Raw genomic sequence first — 24,670 nt, 5'->3', positions numbered from 1 at the left:
AACTGAAGATAAGGGTGACGATATAAAAGATAGTTTTTACGAAGAAGTGGAACGGATATTTGACCAACTCCCGCGATACCATATGAAATTCTATTAGGGGATTTCAATGCGAAGGTAGGACGAGAGGATATTTTCAAACCGATTATAGGGAACGAAAGTTTGCATAAGGAAAGTAATGACAACGGTGCTAGACTCGTGAACTTTGAAACATCCAAAAACCTAATCGTGAAGAGTACAAAATTCCCACATCGCGACGTTCATAAATATACTTGGACACATAATCAAATTGATCACGTTTTAGTAGATAGAAGAAGACAATCTAGCATAATTGACGTCCGGTCGTTTAGAGGGGCTGATTGTGACACTGATCACTACCTGGTAGTAGCGATAATACGGGAGAGATTATCGTTGAATAAAGGTAATATTCAATGTCCGAAAACGGAGAGATTTAATTTAAAGAAATTAGAAGAGAGCCAGGTAAGAGAGGAATACCAGATTGAAGTTTCGAATAGATTCTCGGTTTTAGAAGTCTCGGAGTGCACTAGTGTTGAGGATACTTGGATTGAAATTAGAGATAGCATTAAAAGTTCAGCAATAGAAAAATTGGGACACGCGGAAATAGGTAGGAACAAACCATGGTTCGACCAAGAATGCATTAAACTAGCAGAGAAGAGAAAACAGGCAAAATTACGGTGGCTACAAAATCCGAATGAAACAACTACACAAAATTTCGCAGATATCAGGCGGGAAACTTCCAAAACTTTTAGAACAAAGAAACGGGATTTTTTGAAAGCTAAAATTAAGGAACTTAAAGATAATAGTAAAAATAAAAATATTCGGGACATGTATAAGGGGATCAGCGAATTTAAGAAAGGCTATCAACCTCGTGCTTATATATTAAAGAAATCTGACGGAACAGTTCTCACCGATACGGATAGCCTCTTAAATAGATGGAAAGATTTCTTTGACGATTTACTGAACACGCAGCCAAAAACTAATGTGCGTGGAGAAAAGGAGATACACACCGCAGAACCGTATATTCCAGAACCCAATCGAATAGAAGTGGAAGCCGCTATAAAGAAATTGAAGAAACACAAATCTCCGGGTGTAGATGAAATTCCGGCTGAGTTAATTTTAGCTGGGGGCGAAAAATTGTGGAACAAGATACACAAACTCATTCTCCTTATCTGGAAGAAGGAAGAATTGCCACAAGAGTGGAAAGAATCAATCATTGTTCCAATTCACAAGAAAGGCGACAAAACTGACTGTAATAATTATCGAGGCATTTCTCTTCTGTCAACATCCTATAAAATCCTTTCAAATATTCTGTTAGCAAGATTGACCCCATACGCAGATGAAATTATTGGAGATTATCAGTGCGGATTTAGACGGAATCGATCAACTATCGACCAAATATTTACCATTCGCCAAATACTCGAAAAGAAGTGGGAATACAATACCCCGGTACATCAACTATTTATTGATTTTAGAAAGGCTTACGACTCGGTTAGGAGAGAAACATTATACAACGTTCTTACAGAACTTGGAATACCGAGAAAGCTAATTAGATTAATTAAGATATGTTTAAGTGAATCCCAAAGTAAAGTCCGGGTAGGAAAATTTTTGTCCACGAGCTTCCACGTCGAAAATGGCCTGAAACAAGGAGATGCGTTGTCGCCATTATTATTTAACTTTGTGCTGGAATACGCCATAAGGAAAATCAAAGATAGCAACCAGGGCCTAGAGTTGAACGGCATTCACCAGGTTATGGCATATGCTGATGATGTAAATTTAATAGGGGATGATAGGAGAACAGTAGAAATAAATGCAGAGATCTTATTAAACGCTTGCAGGGACATGGGTTTAGAAGTAAATGCAGAGAAAACTAAATACATGGAAGTGCGTCGGGACCGTAATACGGCAAATTGTGGAGGCGTTAAAATATTAAATAATGCTTTTGATAAAGTGGATACTTTCAAATATTTAGGATCAATATTAACAGACGAAAATCATATTCACGAAGAAATTAAATGTCGACTAAAAGCAGGGAATTCGTGTTACTATTCGGTTCAAAATCTCTTGTCGTCGCGAATTCTGTCAAGGAATTTGAAGCTTAAAATATATAAAACGATAATCATGCCTGTTGTTCTGTATGGTTGTGAAACATGGTCGCTTACTCTGAGGGAAGAACATAGACTGAAAGTATTTGAGAACAGGATCCTGAGAAGAATATTCGGACCCAAGAGGAACGAGAATGGGGAATGGCGGAAGCTTCATAACGAGGAACTACATAGTTTATACGGTTTACCCAACATTGTTAGGGTCGTCAAGTCTAGGAGGCTTAGGTGGGCAGGTCATGTAGCTAGAATGGAAGAAAGTAGAAACGCTTTCAAAGTCTTGACGGGTAGACCCATAGGAAAACGACCATTAGGAAGACCTAGGCGCAGATGGGAGGACAATATTAAGATGGATCTCGCAGAGATAGGAATACAAAGTAGAAACTGGATGCAATTAGCTAAGGATAGAAGTCAGTGGAGAGCTTTTGTGAACGCGGCACTGAACCTCCGGGTTCCATAGGCCATAGAGTTATATATATATATATATATATATATATATATATATATATATATATATATATATATATATGGGTGTGCCGCGAGAATTCAAGTTACACCTGTAGTGTGCCGCAAGTTGAAAAAGGTTGGGAAACGCTGCTCTACTCACCACCAGTAATTTATCTACACCCCCTAACACCCCTCAGCACTCTCCTAAAATTTTCGGACACCCCCCGAAAACGAATTCCTTACACTCCTCCAACTAGGGGGGTGCAATATTAAAAAGATTCATTCTCGTTCTGCCTAAAGCCCTCCAGGACTCTGTAGAAAATATTTTAAATGATCTTACCTTTAGGCAGAATGGAAATTACCGTTCTACCTAATCTTTGGAGACAGGTAATTCTATGCAAGGGGGAAATTTTTAGGGAAATGCAGCATTGAAAATCTTGCGTGTTTGAATGCAGATCGGAACTCCTGTATAAAATGACTGTGGTAACAAGGGCTGTAGTATAAAATGGGAACTAAATCCAAGCGTTCAAAATGCAAGAAAAATTCTGACGAGTATACAAAATCCAAAGGACAGAATTACAGGAGTATATATTGGATGTACCAGGACACACCCTATATGATTATTTTTCCCTTCAATTGTCATATATTGTAAAATATTATCTGTATTCTTCAGCTCAAATAACTTTTTTCTTTCTTTTAAAATGCTGAAAACTCAATAAAACGTAAAAATGTCATAACAAAAGGGCAGATTAGCTTTAATTACTTTCAAAAATATCCATATGAGAAGTTCTGAGTATTCCTATTTATTATACTTTTAATACATTTTAAATACATTTAGCATATTACAGTAAGACTATCCATTTTAATCACGAAAAGTAACTGTGATGCTATTTGATTTTAAAAATTTCGTTCTTGTGTGGTAGCATATAGCAATCTTCTATTATGAGTATTGTATAAATATTTATTTTAATTCTGAAATACTGATCAAATTTTTTTTTTTTTTTTAGCAAAGATCAAAATGTGAAATATATATTTACTATAAAAGTATTACGTCTTTTATTGAGTTTTCAGCATTTTTAAAAAAATGTTATTTCTGTAAAGTGAAGAATTTCAGATAACATTTTAGATGCATAACAGTTGAAGAAGAAAATAATTATCCTTTTATTAATCTGCGCCTATGATTCTGTGGCTTGAATTTAGTCCGTTTTGTCTGAATTTTCCTTGGGATTTGTCCTCTTGAATTTTGTCCTGCATTCGTAATAATCTGTTCGGAAATTCTAACAGAGGTTGGAAGAAGAATAACTATTTCTTCAAGTCTCATCATAAATTTTAGATGTTATTCTTCTTGTTCTTCGTGGGAGACCCGGGTTCGATTCCCGGCGGGAGCTCATGTGGTTCGGATACCACGTTAATCAGTAGGTCCACGTCTCATATAGCCTCGCTGCTGAACGGGACGCTAAAAACTAAAATCAACTAAACTCTTCTTGTTCTTCTCGGAAAAATGACAAGGATACAGTTCTTTATCAGCAGTATTATTCACATCTATTTTGGTAAAGATGAATGTGATTTTAAAGAATACCTGCGGGCAAATGGAAAATTGATTGATTCAGTTGCAAGTAGTGATGTGAGGTGGAAAATTTTCCGTTATATTTTTCCGGAAAATTTTCCGTTCAAAAAAAAATATCTAATCAAGCAACAATTCCTTAGCAATCATAAAATTGGTTGAATTCATGTACAGAAATGTAAAAAAGTGAAAGATCGTTTAAAGAATCTGAAAATTTTCATGGCTCAGACAATTTTCAGTAGAATGTAGGAACAAGTTAAACAATTTTTCACGAATCGAAATATTTTCTGTCTTATATGGAAAAATTGAAGAAACTTTTTGTCGGAAAATTTTCACCATTTTGAATCAAAAAGTAAAACAACTTTTTATGAATCGGAAAGTTTTATTGTTCTGTAGAAATAAGTGAAAGGAATTTTCATAGGTCGGAAAATTTTCATCACAATGTAGAAACAAGTGGAAAAAACTTTTCATAAGCCGGACAATTTTGGATATTACAAAATTGAATTTCTGTAGAGGAAAGTTAGTCAGCAACAAATTATAGTTTTCCAATTAGATTTCGGGAACCGGAAATTTTTCTAATATTTCAAGTTGAGAAGTAAACTTTTACACACTGTTTCTCTCTCTCTCTTTATCTGCTAGCTCCTTCGTTGCTAAGAGGTTAGCATACGCGCCTTGGGCATGGAAGACCTGGCTTCGATTACCAGCGGGAGCTCATGTATTTCGGATTTCACGTTAATCAGTTCGTCTTGTCTTATATAGTCTCGCTGCTGAAAGGGAAGTTAAACTCAAAATCAACTCAATGCAACTTCTCTTCTCTCTCTCTCTCTCTCTCTCTCTCTCTCTCTCTCTCTCTCTCTCTGTGTGTGTGTGTGTGTGTGTGTGTGTGTGTATGCAAAGTGCAGAGAACATGAGTTCGTAGAGTACAAATATCCCATTTCTATTATTTAAAATTTCAGTTTATTAAAAGTCATGAATGTTTTCTGATTCATAAAAACATACTCAACTTATTCCTACATCGTTGTTTAGCCGTAAAATTTATTGGTAATAAATATTGTCTTAAAAAGTTTCATGAAGTGAAAATCTAACGATTCTTCATTTCAAGAATGTTTCAAAAACTTCAATGCGTTCTTCCCTCAGAATCCATCTTTGATCTTACAATATTAGATTTCATCAGTTTAATACGCATAAGACGGTTTTCTCATAGCTTTACTACTTTTATAGATTTACATTCTGCAACACTTATAAATAAGTAGATATAAAAGAGGGAGAGAGAGAGAGAGAGAGAGAGAGAGGGAGAGAGAGAAACACTATGTAAATTTTTACTTCCCAACTTGAAATATTAGAAAATTTTCTGGTTCCCGAAATCTAATTGGAAAATTATAATTTGTTGCTGTCTAATTTTGTCTTGTCTTGTCTTCATCACTCTAAAAAAGTGTTTGAAAAAGGGCTCCAGGATGTCTAATTTTCCTCTACAGGAATTGTATATCTCAATGTGCAGTTAAATATAGTGGAAAATTTTCCATCTAACATCACTATACATAATATCGAAAACTGTCCGGATTATGGAAAGTATTTTCACTTGTTTCTACATCGTGATGAAAATTTTCCGATTCATGAAAATTCCTTACATTTGTTTCTACAGAGCAATAAAATTTTCCGATTCACAAAAAGTTGTTTTACTTTTTGCTTCAAAATGGTGAAAATTTTCCGACTCATAAAAAGTTCTTCAATTTTTCCATACAAGACACAAAATATTTCGATTTATGAAACATTGTTCAAACTTTTCCGGAAAATTTTCATCGCTGTACAGGACAGACAATTGTTCGATTCATGAAAAATTGTTTCACTTCTTCCTACATAGTATTGAAAATTGTCTGAGCCATGAAAATGTTCAGATTCTTTAAACAATCTTTCAATTTTTAACATTTCTATACATGAATTTAATCAATTTATGAATACTGAGGAATTGTTACTTGATCACTGATATTTGTTAAGAATGGAAAATTTTCCGGAAAAGTATAGAAGAAAATTTTCCACCTCACATCACGGCTATACAACGATGTAGGAATAAGTGGAGTATGTTTTTATGAATCGGAAAATTTTCCGTTTTAAAATTTTTCGGAAAATTTTCATCACTATTTGCAAGAAAGCCGTTTGACATTGTAACTGAAACGAACATAAAATAAACTTAATTCGGTATAATATAAAATTATTTCACATCAAGATTTTATTAACTTTTTTAGTAGTTCATCTCTAACATATTAAGTGTCGCAATACATAAAAGGTGCCACAGTTCACATCTTCAAGATATGTTTGGCCATACATTAAATAAACAATGCAAAAGGATGCAAGTGCAACTCTTAAGAAAGAATGTTAGTGTTCTGAATCACAACTCCTTTTTCGGCATCATCTTATCAGCTGATTTGTCTTATATAAATAATTTTATACTATATGAAATAGTATCATATATACTTCAATTTTCATATTTATATTGTCAATGTAAATAGCAACAATACAAAATATCAATATCAATATTCAAATACATGTATGATTTTTGTACTGTAGTTTCACTCAAATCAAAAGGTCAGATATTCGGGGATAAGGACCATCTTACGCGTCATTTTGTATTGTTTGCTTAATATATGTCCAAACATGTCTTGAGGATGTGAAGTGTGGCACCTTTTACGTACTGTGAGCAGTGGCGGTTTTAGAGGGTAGGCCAGGTAGCCACGGACTTATCCAAAAAATTTGAAAAATATATAAACACTGAAAGATACAATAAAGAGTAAATATATTCTCCACTTTTTATATTAATGGTAAATAATTATTTAATAAACAGCATCAATCACTACTGTAAAAGTAATTTCCTATTGTCATTAACCCTTAATTGGTGACGTGAGGTCCGACGGACACCGAACACCTTTTTTCTTCTTCCTCTAGCAGACGATTGACCTTGAATACATACCTTTCTCGCTCGCAATTGGCTATAAATAGCTGTAGAGTTCGGATGTCTAAGCGTCATTGTTACGTTTCCTTGCAGTTAGTGTAGTCCCAGTTACCACACGTCACTAATTATGTTACTATTTTGTTCCAGGGCAGTATTCATGAGTGGAGTTGATTTTGAGTTTTAACGTCCCTTTCAGCAGCGAGGCTATATGAGACGGGACCTACTGATCAACGTGGAATCCGAACCATATTATCTCCCATCGGGAACCGAACCCGTGTCTCCCGTGCCAAAGGCACGTACGCTGACCGCTTAGCCATGAAGGATCTTGCCAGTGTTATATTTTATGCATTTTGAAAACTTTATAATCACTTTTTCTCGTTCAATATATTTGATAAATCTGGCCCATCTAATGTGAATGTGTATGATTCTGAATTTACAGGGGGAAAAAGTTAATTACGTGTTTGATAATGTTTCAGAAAGTGAAATTGATGCAATGAGAAGTAAGGTAGAACAGACCTTTGCAAAATTGGCGAAACTAATATACTTAAAAAATTTCACACACCTGTCAATGTCTTGCCTTCCATTGACAATAATTTTGAGGAGTTCGTTTGTTATAATTTGCATATCAGTGTCAGTGTAGCAATATATGAAGCTATCTATATTCACATTAGAAAACTTATACCAGACTGGTTTGAGCATGTTATATCTATGACCATTGCTATTTTTCTTTGTTATATTTATGGTGCATTATGTCCTATAGCTACAATGTATATTTAAAACAAATTTGTCTTTCAAAAGTAATTGTGCTTCTTTTAATATTTAATAATTAATAAGGGGTTCCAGGGACCTCACGTCACTAACTATGTACTAAAAATTCACTACATCACTTGAGGGTTAATCAATCAAATACGCATATGTATCCATACGCGAGGAAGTGAGCCTACCCAAAATTAAAATCCTAAAGCCGCCCCTGACTGCAAGTTTTAGCATGTTGGAGGTGAACTACTGGAAAACTGAATAAAATTTTGTTGTGAAATGACTTGATACTAAACCGAAGTAAGTTTGTTTTATCTTTAACTACAATGCCAAACGGCTCTCTTACAACTGTCTATCAATTTTCCATTTCTCAGCAGATAGCTTTTTTTCCCTTTCTTTAATCACATTCATATTTACTGAAATAGATGTGAATAACACTGCTAATAACAGAACAGTATTTAGTAAATTTTCCGAGAAGAACAAGTAGCATAACATCTAAAATTTATGATAAAACTTAGAGAAATAGTTATTCTCTTTACAGAATCTGTTACAAATTCCAAAGAAAAATTCTCTTGAAGAAATCCCTCCCTGGACAGAATTCCTCGTCTCGAAAGATTAGGCAGAACGCGAATTCCCGTTCTGCCTAAAGAAAATATATTTTCTACAAACTGCTGGAGGGCCTTTAGTCAGAACGGGAACAAACCATTAAAAATCTTGTTATTTTGATTTCTTTAAAAATTTTGAATTCTTGTTTTTAAGTGGCAATAGAATAAAACAACTTACTTTCGACATGATACATTTTCAAGCAAAGCACGTGTAGCGCCCACTACATTCTCGATAAGTTTTGGTTTGTAATATATTTAACCTTAATACTTTTTCTATTTTTGATCTGGCCACTCTAAAAATGTTTTATTTTCTTGCGGAATTTAAGGGAGGTGACGTGTTAGGAGGTTGACGAATGGCAGTTGACAAACAGAAGTTGTACTGTGTGATCTCTTTAGGAATCGCACCGTATCCTTTTATTGTTGGATGCACAGCATATATCTTCAGTGATGGTTGATAGCTTGGACATTCAAACGGTCGAAGGGCATATTTAGCGGCTGTTAAGAGTGTGAAATTCATAATATTTCTAGGGTCAAAGTAACCTATTACAATCAACGAGTTTAGCACATAACAATATCAGAGTATTAGCTATTTTTAAGTGAGAAGTGTCTTTTTCTACCAGAAATCCAATCAAATTGACTTTGATGGTACTGTGATTTTCGTAATTACTTCACCTCGGAAACTAATTTTTAATATTTTTCTTCAACACTTCATCTAGTGAAATCATGTTTGCGTAAACTCCTGGTGGAGCACAATGCCCTTTCGACCTAATTCGTGCCTCGATATTCTTATACATACCAGCAGTGATAGATGTGGCAGTTATATCCTCATTTTAAATTTCATATCAAATATTTCAACTGTGACTGTACTAGTATTCAAGTGCGATACGAAGTATGTGTTTGTTCATCTTCTACCTGTAACATGGTTATTTACCAGGCATGTCTGTATTACTTCCTTGGACTTCAAGTGTCGTTTCTTTCTATCAATATGGACTTGCATTTGATTGTGACATGGTTATTTACCAGGCTGTCTGCATTACTTCCTTGGAGTGTACCGGCTTACCTTCGGACTAAGCCTATTATTGTATGTCAATTTTCGTCTTTTTGGGAGCAGTTAATGGTTACTGGTCTCCAAGTAAGGAACTATACTTTTGGTCGCTTAGCCTTCGTACTAAGATATTTATTTCTTATGGAATTCATGGTCGCTTAGCCTTCGTACTAAGCTATTTATTTGTTATGGAACTCATGGTCGCTTAGCCTTTGTACTAAGCTATTTATTGTTTATGGAGTATCCTTACTGCTTGCTTAACCTTCGTACTAAGCCATTTGCTATTTATGGGACTTTCCTTATGTATTGCTTAGCCGTCGGACTAAGCTGTTTATTTATGGAACTACCCTACCAGGCTTAGCCTTTGTACTAAGTCAGTTCCTGAGGTTTTTATCCCAAACGAAGCGGTTTATGTCTCCGTCCTCTTTAATCATGGAAGAAAGTGGATTTCAGTTATTAATTTTATGATTTTTCTAGCATGCATCTCTTTCTGGCAACAACCAGTTATTTGAAGTGTCCACGATTCACGTCAATAGAGCTTAAAATTGAGATCAAGCCTTTATATATCTACATGCTGATGCCTTCATTCCAAGCAGTTCGACTGCGTTTGTGTTATGCCGTGGATTGCCATGCTGAGAATTATGTCTTCCTGTCTTCTTTCGCCGCGGAAGAATGTTTTGAAGTGTCCACGATTTACTTCAAGTGTGCTTGACTGTCATATCAAGCCTTTCTATGTCTACAGGCCTGCGCCTGCATCCTAAGTGATTCAACGTTATCCGTATCTTGTCCTTTATTGCAATACTGAGTGTTATGTACTGCCTCAAGTTAAGTATTACTTCCACCGGAACGGTAGTGGGAGTATATTTTGTAATTGCTTGAAGATGCAGGACTGCTACGCGACTGGAAAAACTGGAAAAATCAGGGAATTTGAAGTTACTGGAAAAGCCTTGGAAAAATCAGGAAATTTGAAGTTACTGGAAAAGTCTTGGAAAAATCAGGGAATTTTGAAAATTTGAGCAAAATATCAGGGAATTTTGTGAGGTAAAAGTTGCAACTTTGAACTGGACGCATTCTCACTACATGCACTGGATACAATCGAAAATGAGGGCGAGTCTGCAACTAAGCAAAAGTTTGGGAAATCGTCTGTGCAATCATACACTCCTGATCACGCCAGTAATGCACCTACATAATGTAAAGAGAGTATGTTAAGGTGCATTACTGCCACGACCTGGTGTGCATAATTGTTCATCAGATGGTTTCCCAAATTGTCTGAGAGATTCTAGTGGTTTTAATTCTGTGTTATGATGGAAAAACATTTTGCTCTGATGGCAACACTGGTCTTTATAGCGCATTTTGAGGAAGAACAAAGAACCAAGCGGGAGAGTTGTAATACAGCGTAACATAACAGAATTTTTTTAAAAAAAGATGCATTTCTTGTTTAGGTAAAATAGTTTTAGTAACACTATCCTAAAATCTGGTTTATTAGTTGGCCGTAGTAAATGTATTGTAAGTGCTATTAATGTCAACATTTGTTGTTAACAAGTAATTTTGCGCACTGGTGAGTGATTTTGTTTATATATGATCTGCAAATTCGCACAGTAATGAATTACACGTAAAAAAAGAAAAAAGAAAAGGTTTGCGAAAATCTTTGGGCATAAGTACATAAACATGTTTAAAAAGTATGAATTCGAAAATTTTAAACACCGAAAAGTTTCCCGTAGAAAACATATGATATTAAGAACTGTTTCTTCTCCTCAAGTTTTCGCTCCAGTGTTCATACAGAAACATAAAATTTCAATTTCTATGAGTAATATATGTATTTGATATGACAGTTGTGTATATCCAGCTTTCTTATACGACGGTACTTTGTTTCTTCCACAGGTTAGTTAATTCACCTCATATTATGGCTAGCTCCAAGTATAGGTTGGGTTCTTTTAATTCCCAGTGGCTTACAAATAGTGACTTCTCTTCGTGGTTTCTGTCTTGTGAATCGGACAAGTTCTCATTTTACTGTAAAATCTGTAGGAAAAGTGCTTCCCTTAGCAACTTGGGGAAACTAGTGCTTGCTAGCCACATGAAAGGTAGAAAGCATAAGGCCGCAGTAAGTGCTGCTAAATCACCCGGTATAGCGGCCATGTTCATGTTTTCCAAAGACAAACCGGTATCCATGTGTGAAAAAAAAAATGAAGTGGTTGCTGCATCTGTGTGTAGTGACAATTCCTATGACTCGATAAATAAGGCTTCAGTTTCTGGACCTACTCCAGATACTGTCAATAAAACCCATGCCTGTAATGATAATGCCCCTGATTCGACATGTAAAGCTTCAGTTTCTGAACCCACTACTGAGACCAAAACCCAGGGTGCGAATTACCGGGGGGGATGAGGGGGATTTTCCCCCTCAATCACATTTTGTTCCCCCCAAAAAAAGTCAGCTGAAGTATCCCCACCGGGGATGCTCGCTTTCCCCCTCAAACTATGCTTAGTATAACTCCAAATTTCACTGATTTTTGTTATTTCTTGTAAATTTAATCTTCTAGCTGTATTTCGAAATGATCGATGTAAACTGTTCAGTTTTGGTCATTTCTACTTACCACCTAATTACCCACTATTTTCAACGTTGTTTAGTAGAACTATATTATTATGACTACGGTTGTTTCTTGCAACTGTACCTTCGTACCCTTCAGTTCGTCATCGTTTGTGAATTTGAATGTTCTAATTGCGTATAACAAAGCCACATATAGATTTATAAATGTTCTTAGCGGTTGGCCAAGAAGAAGTAAACAAATAGCTTCTTCTACCATACTTGGCGAAGTTCGGATATGTCATATTCATCCTCTATATTTGTACCGATTATCATCTTATTTTAATTTTTGTTATAACATGTTATTTCATTTTCCAGTGTACTCTTTGTTAGCACATGGTCTTCATTCCCTAGTAGGTTGTGTGTATGAAACTCAAAAGTTGCATTTAATTTGTGATAATTAGCATAGTAATCACTGCTTTTACAGTTTACGGAAATGAACTTTTGAAACTGTATTCAAAATCTGAGACATAGGTATTCTCTCGTAAGTATATGTTAACGTACACGCTGGGGGATACGCTCCTAGTGAGCAGACATGTTAATGAAGGTGATTTTTAGGTGAATAAGTGAATAATTCAAGATTTGTTTCAGCATTTGTTAATACGACTGGTTCTCCGTGTCATTGTCCGTGTCTGTATAAGCATTTCAACTGGAGCGGGTTTTTTTAAAGTTAACCCTTCATTTTTCCATCTTTTCGCTGTACAGTTTGCTGTCCACGCAATTAATGTTGTCTGAAAAACTTCAGTGTAATGTTTTATTTTATTTGAATAACGTAGCCCATAGTGAAAACTCATCTTGAACCTAACAGTAAAGTAATTTTTAAGTGTTGACTCCGTGCCCATCACGGAATCGATATTTGGAGAAAAAAAGTCGTGATGAGCACAGCTTTAGCGGGAAGTAGAAGCACAAGCTCGAAATTTGAATTGAGAGATTTTAAATATTTGGCCTTCGATTGGACCTTGATGTGAGAAATCGGGACCAGCAACAATCCATTTCTTATTTGATAGGCTAATATCTAGATTTTCTTTAAAAAAAAATGTCCGGTTTAACTGATAATTTTAGTGGTTTTCACAATACTGAAGTAGGTTTCTTTTCGCAACCAGTATGTATTAATGCAAAGTGGAAGCTTTCAATATGAGTGGAAAAATTAACATATGCTTGTGATCATGGCTATCGCTCGAGCCAAATTATTAACTAAATAAACCTTAGAGAGCTACGAGGACAAGAGTGAGTACAACATTAAAACACGTTCAGAAAGGTTTAGTGGGGTGTGTGAATGTCAGACAATATATATGTGCATAGTTATTGTCGGTAGATTTATTAAATTAATAAATCTCTTATTTATTACAGATGTCACACACACACACACACACACACACACACATATATATATATATATATATATATATATATATATATATATATATATATATATATATATATATATATATATATATATATATATGGGGGGTAAGGCATTTATTGTCTCATTTTGAAATTTGAACCTTCAGACTATGTCCTTTGGCCTAATTTTATCCCCCCCATATAGATTATCTAATTCGCACACTGCTAAAACCTGTGTGTGTAGTGATAATCCCTCTGACTCGACACATAAGGCTTCAATCTCTGAACCAACTACAGATACTACAACCCGTGGAATGCGAAAATTTCTTACCAAGGAGCAAACAACAAAAGCAGAAATATTATGGTGCTTGCAGTCAGTTTATGTTCATTCGTCCCTCTCTGCAGCTGGCATTTTTGCCGATCCCAAACGTTTCAGCATTCTTGCCAATTTGATGTCGAGAACATAATCCAAACAACCCCTGCGGGGCTTCTAACCCGTTCCTACTACTACTACTACATTAGCTGTGGATCTATATAGTACAAGGGCAAACGTACTACTACTACTACATTTGCTGTGGATCTATATAGTACAAGGGCAAACTTATTTTAATGAAAATTTTAAAACAATGCTTGTTAAATCACTTTTTGAATATTATTTTTAATCTTATTTTAACGAAAGAAGTGTTATAAACATTTTTAAAAGTAGTAAAAAAACTGTCCGTAGGCAGGATTCGAACCCTCCCAATAACATTTTCGTTACTAGCATGTTACGCTAGACCACTCGGCTACCAGAGCCAACAACAATTTTAGTTTACATTGTGCTATATGTAGATCATGTCTTGTGATATTGCATCTGTATCGACCATTCAGATCAGAGGATATGCTGAAACGTTTGGGATCCGCAAATATGCCTGCAGCTGGCCAAATCTCAAACTTGTTTCCAATTATGTTCCCTGGCAGTGACATAGCTAAGGAAATCGCAATCGGCAGAGCAAAAATGGCATATTGTCTAGTTTATGGTTTAGCACCGTATTTCTTAAAACAAACAATAAGCGATGCATCTGATAGTGATTGTTTTTGTATTTCTTTTTATGAAAGCCTAAATAAAATAAGCCAAGCTCAACAAATGGACTTTGTGATCAGATTTTTGAGTAAGAAAGAAGAGAAGGTTGTTAGCAAATACTTTTGATCGTCATTTTTAGGACACTCAACAGTAGCTGATCTGTTAGTCGCGTTCAAAGAAACACTTCAGTCCTTTGACTTAAGACGTCTTCTGCACGTCTCAATGGATGGACCGAATGTTAATGTTAAGTTTCTCCGGGAACTTAAAGAAGAAGTGTGTCAAGACTTAGATGGGGGTCCAGTTATCCTAGAATTTGGTACATGTGGCCTACACAATGTGAATAATTCTTTCAAAACTGCAATAAAATCTACCGAGTGGAATATCGTAGATTTTTAAAGAGCTATATATAATGTATTTAAGAATGTATCCGCAAGAAGAGCAGATTATGTCTCCTTTACTGGTTCATCAAAGTTTCCGAAGAAATTTTGTGCCGTATGTTGGGTTGAGAATACGGAAGTAGCTCATAGAGCACTAGAAGTGCTTAAGAACTTAGTTAAGTATGTTGACGTAGCGAAGAGAGAGAAAAAAGAACCAAAATCCGCAAGTTACGACACTATGAAGAAATATTTAGAACATAAAATGATTGGTCCAAAATTAGCATTTTTTTAAATTGCTTGCTTCTGATGTTGAATCCTTTTTGAAGACATTTCAGGCCGAACAGCCCATGGTTCCTTTCTTGTATTCTGAATTGTCATACATAGTGACAACTGCAATGAATTGCTTCGTGAAACCTGATGTAATGGCTACAACTACAAACATTGCTAAGATTAACTCCTTCAGTGTGGGTGGCGTGTTAACTCGTATCTTCAAAACGCACCTGCTGTGCGGATGGCGTATATATACGCTTTCATTTTGCTTTGACTATTTTGTATTGCGTATGGCGAATATACTTGCCCATAGTATGAGTAATGTTATCCCGACAATATTTAGCGAGTTTGCGCTCAGCTGGTTTCAATTGTTGCTTAATTAAAAGAAGAAGAGGAAAAAGAAAGAAATTAAAATAGAGTTTGGGCTTCGTCAAATACAGTTTTCATTCTTTGTTTCGTTTGAGAGCAGACAGCACAGTAATGGGTTCAAAACGATATTTCAACGATGCTGACATCGAGGAAGAGTTATTAATTAGTGATTCTGATGTAAGTGATTTTGAAACAGATTTAGAATCACTTACATCAGAATCACTAATATATACACTTTTTACAGCGGCTCGCATCTGAAAATTACGCACTGAAGGGGTTAATATAACAGATCCCGAGAACTTAGTTAGCGCAAGGAACACCAACTTGGGATATGGCGTTCGTGATGCTATTAAATAAGTTGAGAATGCATCTCCGAAAGATATATTCTACTTTTGTTCAAACAGAGTTGTTGGAAATGTCTGCAGACACTTTGCACAAATTTGCTTGAAAAGACTCCCCTGAAATTCCAGTTCACGAAAAGTCTGTCGTTTTGTGATCCCGATGTAATCTCTAGAAACCCGGAAGTTGCCAAGAAACGGCTTCGTTCGTGCCTTGAGACGTTTGTCGAAAACAAGTGGATTTCTGGAATGTGTGTTGATCGTGTAGAGAGGGAATTCACAATTTCATGTACGGATCCTAAGTTTCTGGAAGAGATGAAAAATTACTCATGGACAATCCGACTTGATACATTCTGGAAGAATGTTATTGCATATAGTAGAACTGAACTGATGCCATTCCTTAAGAAGATATTCGTACTTTCACACGGGAATGCTGCTGTGGAACGAGGATTTTCAATAAATAAAGAATGCCTAATTGAAAATCAATCTCAGGAGTCGCTCGTGGCACAGAGATTGATTTGGGAAGCAATAGAAAAAGCTGGAGGTGTTGAGAAGGTTGAAATTACTATGGAAATGATCCATTACGTGATAAATGTCCGAACAAGATATCACGAAAGGCTTCAGCAGAAGAAAATGGAGGACAAGGAACGTGAGCAAACTAGGATGGTGGAGAAATGAAGAAGGGAACAAGTGAAGATTTTGGAAGAAAAGAAGAGGAAAGTACTTGCCGACGCCAAGGAAGTAGCACAGTTGCTCGAAGATCAGATTCGCACATTACAAAACTAAAACTCGTACATTAGTGTTCAGTTTTTTCTTTCTTCATTATTGCTGTTATAAACTTTAGTGTGCTTTGGGTTAAGTTTGTGGAAATGTGAAGAGATGTAGTTTCTTAATGACACATAGTGAAGTACCTAATAAAAGTTCTAAGCGTCACAATGAAACATAGTGAAGTACTGAATAAGTGTTTAAGTATGAACAAAGAATTGTCTAAATCTAAAACTTTTCAGAAAAACTATGTGCATTAAATCAAAGGACATCAAGGAAACTGTTGAAAGAAACAAAACAGGTAAGTTGTTTATTTCATTAATACTTAAACATTTTCACAGTAATTTCATATTTTATTATTGTGATGGCACTCAATTGTGCATAATTTCCAATTTTGTATAGTTAAAATATATATGATTACAATTTCCATTGTACGTAGGAAGACATTAACTGACAAATTCAATTTACTCACCAGAGACTGGAACAGGACGGCTACAGTATATGACCGAAAGTGCTAGGTGTTTTATTTCATTTTTTCACCATTATGAAGACAGTTCTTGTTCCAGAGTCTCTGGTGAGTACTTTCTATATATGATTAGTTTACTGCAGGCTTATAAAGAACTCTGGTTTCTCGCTTATTGTACCTGTAAAAAATTTTGAATTTGACCTGGAAAACCTGCAAAAATCAGGGAATTTCATTTCGCAAAATGCGTAGCAACCCTGAGATGGAATATTTCTCTGGCCATTAAGTAAACTCCGGTTGTGAATGTATTAACGAAAATGTTAAAATAAATGGGGTACCAATTAATAATGTCTTAGAGAAACTCTGTGCACAGGTAAGAGCACTCTTATCATCTCTCTTAGTGGTTTATACATTTTTTAAGTGGTTGTGCTGATATTGCTTGTTTGCATTTATTTTTTTCTTTTCTGCTTTTTATTTTCTCCCATGCAAGGTTGTCAAAGCTAGTTATTTCACTCGTAAAGAAGTCTATAATTGAAGTAACTTATACCATTTGTAGTAAGATATGATGCTACCATTACTATTTTTGATACAGCTTCTTGTCTTGTTGCGATGAATAATCTTGCTGTACAGTGGAATTTTGTGTCATTCTCATTTTGGATAATCCGGCTATATTTGTGATATCTATCTCCGTAAAAGTGGAGAAAAGCTAGAAACAAAGTTATTACTGCATTTAAAGATTTCATCATTTTTTATTTTTATTTGTTTTATCTTACTTTGCTCAATTATATTTTTGTTTGTGTTAAGTATTTGTGTTATCCAAATCCAAGAATACTACGTTTTCTCATTAAATAATAAAAGGACAAACAAATATCCTATATTCAATTTTTATTGGTATATCTTTGTCTTAGGTTACCTTAGGTTAGTAGATAAACCTGTGAGGTTCTTAAAGCAAGTGCAGGAAAAGGGTTCCCTCTTACTTATTCGTATGATTAAGCGAGAGGTAGCCTCGCTTAAGTCTGGTGTTATCCGTTAGCTTCCGTAAAGGTCGCATTTAAAATTGTCATTTTTACAGTTTAAATTTTATCTGAGTCTTCCTGCGCTCATCAAAATTAGCACGATGGCGACCCTACTTTATTTCAGTGTTTCCATACTGAAGGGTGCTAGTGTCTTAGAACCTTTGGGCAGTTCGGGACGCTACGCACGCAACGAAGGATTGAATGGAAATCAACCTTTACACGGCTGTGATCGTCAGAACAACGTTTGATCAACCGATTGCCAACGATTTCATTCTGACGTCACACCAAGCATGAGAAAGTCGACGCTAATTGGCTCTGACTGAGGAAGGAAATCCAATGCAATCGTTCGTTGCATCAACGAATTTTAAAGTTTGTAATAATAATTAAAAAGACGATAATAGTATACGACCTTAATGCAAGATTGCACCCCCCAAATTTTTTGAACATCCCCCTAAGTTCAAAATTCTGGATAAATCACTGCTCACCACAAAGCGAACATAGTGTACACACAAACGCAAGGTTACTAATGGCAAACTCCGTATTTTATTATGGAGGAGAGAATATGGGTGTTTGTTCTATTTAGCACGAGATGTCCGAAAAAAAGTGTTTTTATACATTCTGTGGTTAAGAAAACTACGCAGTGCGAACTGTGATTTCATTAGGCTTTGTGATTAATTCTTGAAAATTAACCATTAAATTAATCCGTTAATTTTTCTTACTTTTTAATTTAATCAATTACATTTTGCAGGAGTTAAATATTAATTGATAATCGTTAAAAATCCGTAATGATTAAAAATTAATTACTTTATCTCGAAAATTATTTGAAATGTATATTGTGCAAAAACATTTTCGTGGTTTACATTAAAAATTTCGGTTCCACCAGAAAAGAGAATTAAGGTATGCACTTTTTTTTTTTTTTTTTTCAAAATTGTCCCTACCTGCATTAAATCCATGGTTATGAACTTTGTAACGATGCGATCAATATTACTAAACAATACTATGTATGCACAGTATTTGATATGACTTTGACGATATACAGTTACCACTATGACTACATTTTAATGTATATAATTTATTATGTTCCTCGTAAATCAAAGTTAGACAAAAATATATTTAAAACATACACCGCATTATGCAGGGTTGTTTTGACGTATGATTAGCATCATATTAAAGGCATGACTATTGCATTAAACAGATGTTAGTATAACGCTTTAGTATGGCACTAATCACGCGTCAGAACTACTCTGCATAAGGCCCATATAATTTTATTGTTTTTTTTTAAATTTTGTGACCCTTCATTTCATTTTTATTAATTAAACATTTTCATTGAAAACAGTATTTTTTTTCATAGTAAACGATTAATCCTACGTCCTTAATTTTATCTTTAAATTTGACATGAACTTTCACAGCTCAAGAGAATTGTCATTGCAAATTATAAAAAATTCCGTTTTAGTTTTAATTTTAGTCTATTAATTCGTGAGATAATTTTAATTTTAACCGTTACGCTCTGTGGCATTAATATTAATTTATTTAATTAGACCTATTTCTCCTATATCTTAATTTTAAATTTTAATTCGTTAATTTTTTCATTAACATTTCTAACTATTGGACTTAATCTATTTTAATAAGCATAAGCACTTGCTTACTAATGACCATTGACTCGATAGACGGCAGTATTCCGTACCAGTTTTCATAAGATTGAAGACCGTAAGTAATGCAAAACTTGAAAAAATTAATTAAAATTCATGTGCCTCTAGCATAAACTAAAACGCAGATCTTGCGTTGCGTATACGCAAACCGTTACGGAATAGGACCTAGAGCCTAAGTTTGTATAGCATAAATCTGTTCTTGGTGGTTGAAAAACAAACACACTTCTTGTTAGGCTAGTTTTAGATGGAAGCATTTATCGTAAGAGATGTGGTGCCAAAAATCTCGTATAATATTCTATGGCATCAAAAGGTGTTTTTACACGGTAGCATTTTGATAAACATCTTGTCGTGACGTATCAAATCACTGGAGAAGAGCGCAATTATGGATCCGAAACTAAAGCGTGAGATAACTAAAGCTATAGTGGTTGTTTAACAGTTCTCGTCGGTTATATTAAAAAACGAAAACCACAAAAATTATGTGGGCAATGAGTATCCCTACTCCAACTCATTTTTCTTTATTACATTTCAATTTCTCACACAAAACAAAGAGTACAGATATTTGACACCAAATCTTTCGCTCCCTTTTAATACACCACGGCGCTGCAATCGGACCAGAAATGCCGAGGAAAATGCTAGAAAATAGAGCAGGTTCTATCGACAAAAAATGCCTTAGGATATGTCATGGCATGGGAAATGCTATACTATTTGCAACTTTACACGGTAGGATATCGATTATGCGATTTTTGCTCCGAGAAATGCTATGATAAATGCTTCCGTATAAAACTAACCTTAAACTTTGAGCTCAATAGCCAAAATCTTGTAGTCAACTCCAGGGATGGATTTAATGTTTTACCGCCTCTAGGTCAAAAAGTTTTTGCCGTCAGCACAATAGAAAATCAAAATATTTAACTTCTATCATGCATACCTATGTTTCAACGATTTCGTATTAATTAAATTTTAATGAATTTTCAATTTAAATTGCTGCAAAGAAAGATTTAAATTATTGAGAATTTACGTTCAGAAAAATGAAATTGCAAAGAGTAATTGTTTTTATTTTTATAATATGCACTAGGGAATTAAGAAAAGAAATTCGTTTTGAGTTCTCTTTAAAGCGTGAAGGAACTGAATAACGATTTTGATTGTTGAAATTTATTCTTTTACTATGATAATTTGATTACAAGAAATAAAACCAAATAAATATATGGTCTATGGAACTCAAAAGTTCAATGCCGCATTCACAAAAGTCCTCCACTGACTCCTGTCCTTAACCAACTGGATCCAGTTTCTACTTCAGATTCCTATTTCTGTGAGATCCATCTTAATATTATCCTACCATCTGCGCTTAAGGCTTCCTAATTATCTCTTTCCGATTGGGTTTCTACTTTTCTCCATTCTGTCCACGTGATCTGTTCACTTGAGCCTCCTAGAATAATCACACTAACAATGTTGGGTAAACCTATAGAGGGGGCGCTAGCTTACATTGAGGATGCAAAATTTTACCGGAGCTAATGTTTCTTCTATCCTCTTCCCCATATGGTGGTCGTGTCAGAAAGCGTTGATGTCATGTTGCTAGCTGGTGCAAAACCAACATAGCGACCAAAGTCCAATATTGCTACCATGCCATTTTATAAAATTGTAGACTCTCATTTACATAGACATTGCTGCTGTGTTAATTATCTTACAATTATGTTCCGCACATGGTTTTCTTCAGTTTTAAACATGCTTTCAAGTGGTACTACTTGCGTTACACTGTAACGTAAGAGAGAGGAGCTGTGAGGGAATTTAAACAAAAATTCCCTCTAAAATTTCCCTTTTTGTGAATTTTGCGAGCCATAGCTCAGCTCTCCTTGTAGTCATCATAAATTCAAATATTTAGAAAAATATAACACTTAATGGATGACAAATTCACCAACTTTCACTTCATTCGGAGCAATGTATGGGAAGAAAAAAAAATATTATTTCAAGTTCTTGCTATTTGTAATTTTGTCACTTCCACTGTAAGGAAGCAGATTTTTTTTTTTTTTTTTTTACTTAATTACCTAATGGTACATTACTTTATTAGAGCCAATGTTCCTTCGGTTGTATTTTCTATGCCATAGTGATGTCAGAAATCGATGACGCCATGTTCGTAAATAGTGTAAATCCAAGATGGCGGTCAAAATCTAATATTACTACTACGAGGATGAATATTTCATAATGAAAATACATTATGAAGTTTTTGAAAAATGATTCATTAAAATTGGAAAATAGAGTAAAAATCTATACAGCTAAACAACAGCCTTTCAACTGACAACACAGGTAAAAGAAAACTCGAAGAACTTTAACAAAGAATGTCTAATTGTATGTGCATACTGTATATAAAGGCTAAATGCAGTTTCAGTTCGTGAAGAAAAACTAGCTTTCACTTAAGACTCACAACCACTCGTCATTCAGAGTCATCACCAAGTTTGGTTATTATCGTTCGATGAATTAACGAACTCTTTCTGAATTTTTAGAACAAATACCGGTACTACATTTATCGGTTGTCAACATTTCCACATTCTTCAACGTTATAAGCACAAATTGTACAACGAGATGCTCTTTAGTTTTTTACATCCACAATTCTAAGTGGTGCACTTTCGGCATTTGCAAAGCTGCACAAAATCAAACGGAACTCAAACTTCCTGTCATAAGTGTAGATTGAAACCCATAATACACATCATTTTTTAAAGAATCCATAGAGGGTTGTGTCCTGAGTGGGAATAATCGGTGTTAAAGCATTTCGCCACGCAAAATGTGATACCGAAAACATTGTGAGGTGGCTGGTAGTGTTAGTGGTTAGGTGGCTCAGTTTGTTAATCCATCACTGACGACTTTTTCATAAATTCTTGAAACCGAGAGTCATTACTGGTTCCTTTCTTCTTCCGAATTGCCACATAAAGCATTTCAAGTTGTTGTACATCCGCGGGGCTTGGAAAAGCATTCCCCTCAAGAGCTTTTTGTGGCTTTAAAGAGACATCGCTTAACTTCTTTAGTGTTCCAATTCTGCTGGTCACACCCACAACCAATAAAACTGTGGAAAGCAGGCATTATATCACACAAATCATTATCTAACGCTTCAGAAGCTAAACGTATGGCTAGATTTTGTCGTTTTGCTGTGCCGTAAGTAGTAATGTGAGGTGGAAAATTTTCCGTTCTAAAAAAAATGTCAGTAATCAAGTAACAATTCCTCAGCAATCATAAAATTGTTGAATTCATGTACAGAAATGTAAAAAAGTGAAAGATCGTTTAAAGAATCTGAAAATTTTCATGGCTCAGACAATTTTCAGTAGAATGTAGGAACAAGTTAAACAATTTTTCATGAATCGAAATATTTTCTGTCTTATCTGGAAAAATTAAAGAACTTTTTATGAGTCGGAAAATTTTCATCATTTTGAAGCAAAAAGTAAAACAACTTTTTGTGAATCGGAAAGTTTCATTGCTCTGTAGAAACAAGTGAAAGGAATTTTCATAGATCGGAAAATTTTCATCACTATGTAGAAACAAGTGAAAAAACTTTTCATAATCTGGACAATTTTTGATATTATGTATAGTGATGTTAGGTGGAAAATTTTCCACTATATTAACTGCACATAGAGCTACAAAATTGAATTTATGTAGAGGAAAGTTAGTCAGAAACAAATTATAATTTTCCAATTAGCTTTCATGAACCGGAAAATTTTCTAATATTTCAAGTTATGAAGTAAATTTTTACACAGTGTTTCTCTCTCTTTCTTCACCTGCGAGCTCCTTCGTTGCTAAGCAGTTAGCATATGCGCCTTTGGCATGGAAGACCTGGCTTCGATTTCCAGCGGGAGCTAATGTAGTTCGGATTTCACGTTAATCAGTTGGTCCCGTCTTATGTAGTCTCGCTGGTGAAAGGAACGTTAAACTCAAAAGCAACTCAATTCAACTCCTCTCTCTCTCTCTGTGTGTGAATGCAAAGTGCAGAGAACATGAGTTCGTAGAGTACAAATATCCCATTCCATTATTTAAAATTTCAATTTATTAAAAGTCATGAATGTTTTCCGATTCATAAAAACATATTCCACTTATTCCTACATCGTTGTTTAGCCATAGAATTTATTGGTAATAAGTATTGTCTTACAAAGTTTCATGAAGTGAAAATCTAACCATTTATTTCAAGAATATTTCAAAAACTTCAATGCGTTCTTCCCTCAGAATCCACCTTTGTTCTTCCAATTTTAGATTTCGTCAATTTAATACGCATATGACGGTTTTCTCATAGCTTTACTACTTTTATAGATTTACATTCTGCAACATTTATAAATAAGTAGATATAATAGAGAGAGAGAGACAGACAGACAGACAGAGAGAGAGAGAGAGAGAGAGAGACAGACAGACAGACAGAGAGAGGGACAGAGAGACAAGACAGACAGACAGAGAGAGAGAGAGACAGACAGACAAAGAGAGAGAGAGAGAGAGAGAAACACTGTGTAAAATTTTACTTCACAATTTGAAATATTAGAAAATTTTTCTGGTTCCCGAAATCTAATTGGAAAATTATAATTTGTTGCTGTCTAATTTTCCTCTACAGGAATCGTATATCTCAATGCACAGTTAAATATAGTGGAAAATTTTCCGATTCATGAAAATTCCTTACATTTGTTTCTATAGAGCAATAAAAACTTTCCGATTCACAAAAAGTTGTTTTACTTTTTGCTTCAAAATGATGAAAATTTTCCGACTCATAAAAAATTTCTTCAATTTTTCCATACAAGACAAAATATTTCGATTTATGAAACATTGTTTCACTTGTTCCTACATACTACTGAAAATTGTCTGAGCCATAACATTTCTATACATAAATTCAATCAATTTTATGAATACTGAGGAATTGTTACTTGATCACTGATATTTAAGAACGGAAAATTTTCCGGAAAAATATAGAAGAAAATTTTTCACCTCACACCAC

This window comes from Thermobia domestica, chromosome 3, assembly GCF_964235325.1.
Source record: "Thermobia domestica chromosome 3, izTheDome1.hap1.1, whole genome shotgun sequence".
Taxonomy (NCBI): domain Eukaryota; kingdom Metazoa; phylum Arthropoda; class Insecta; order Zygentoma; family Lepismatidae; genus Thermobia; species Thermobia domestica.
The sequence above is the reverse complement of the archived record's forward strand: the minus strand, read 5'-3'. Positions refer to the sequence as shown.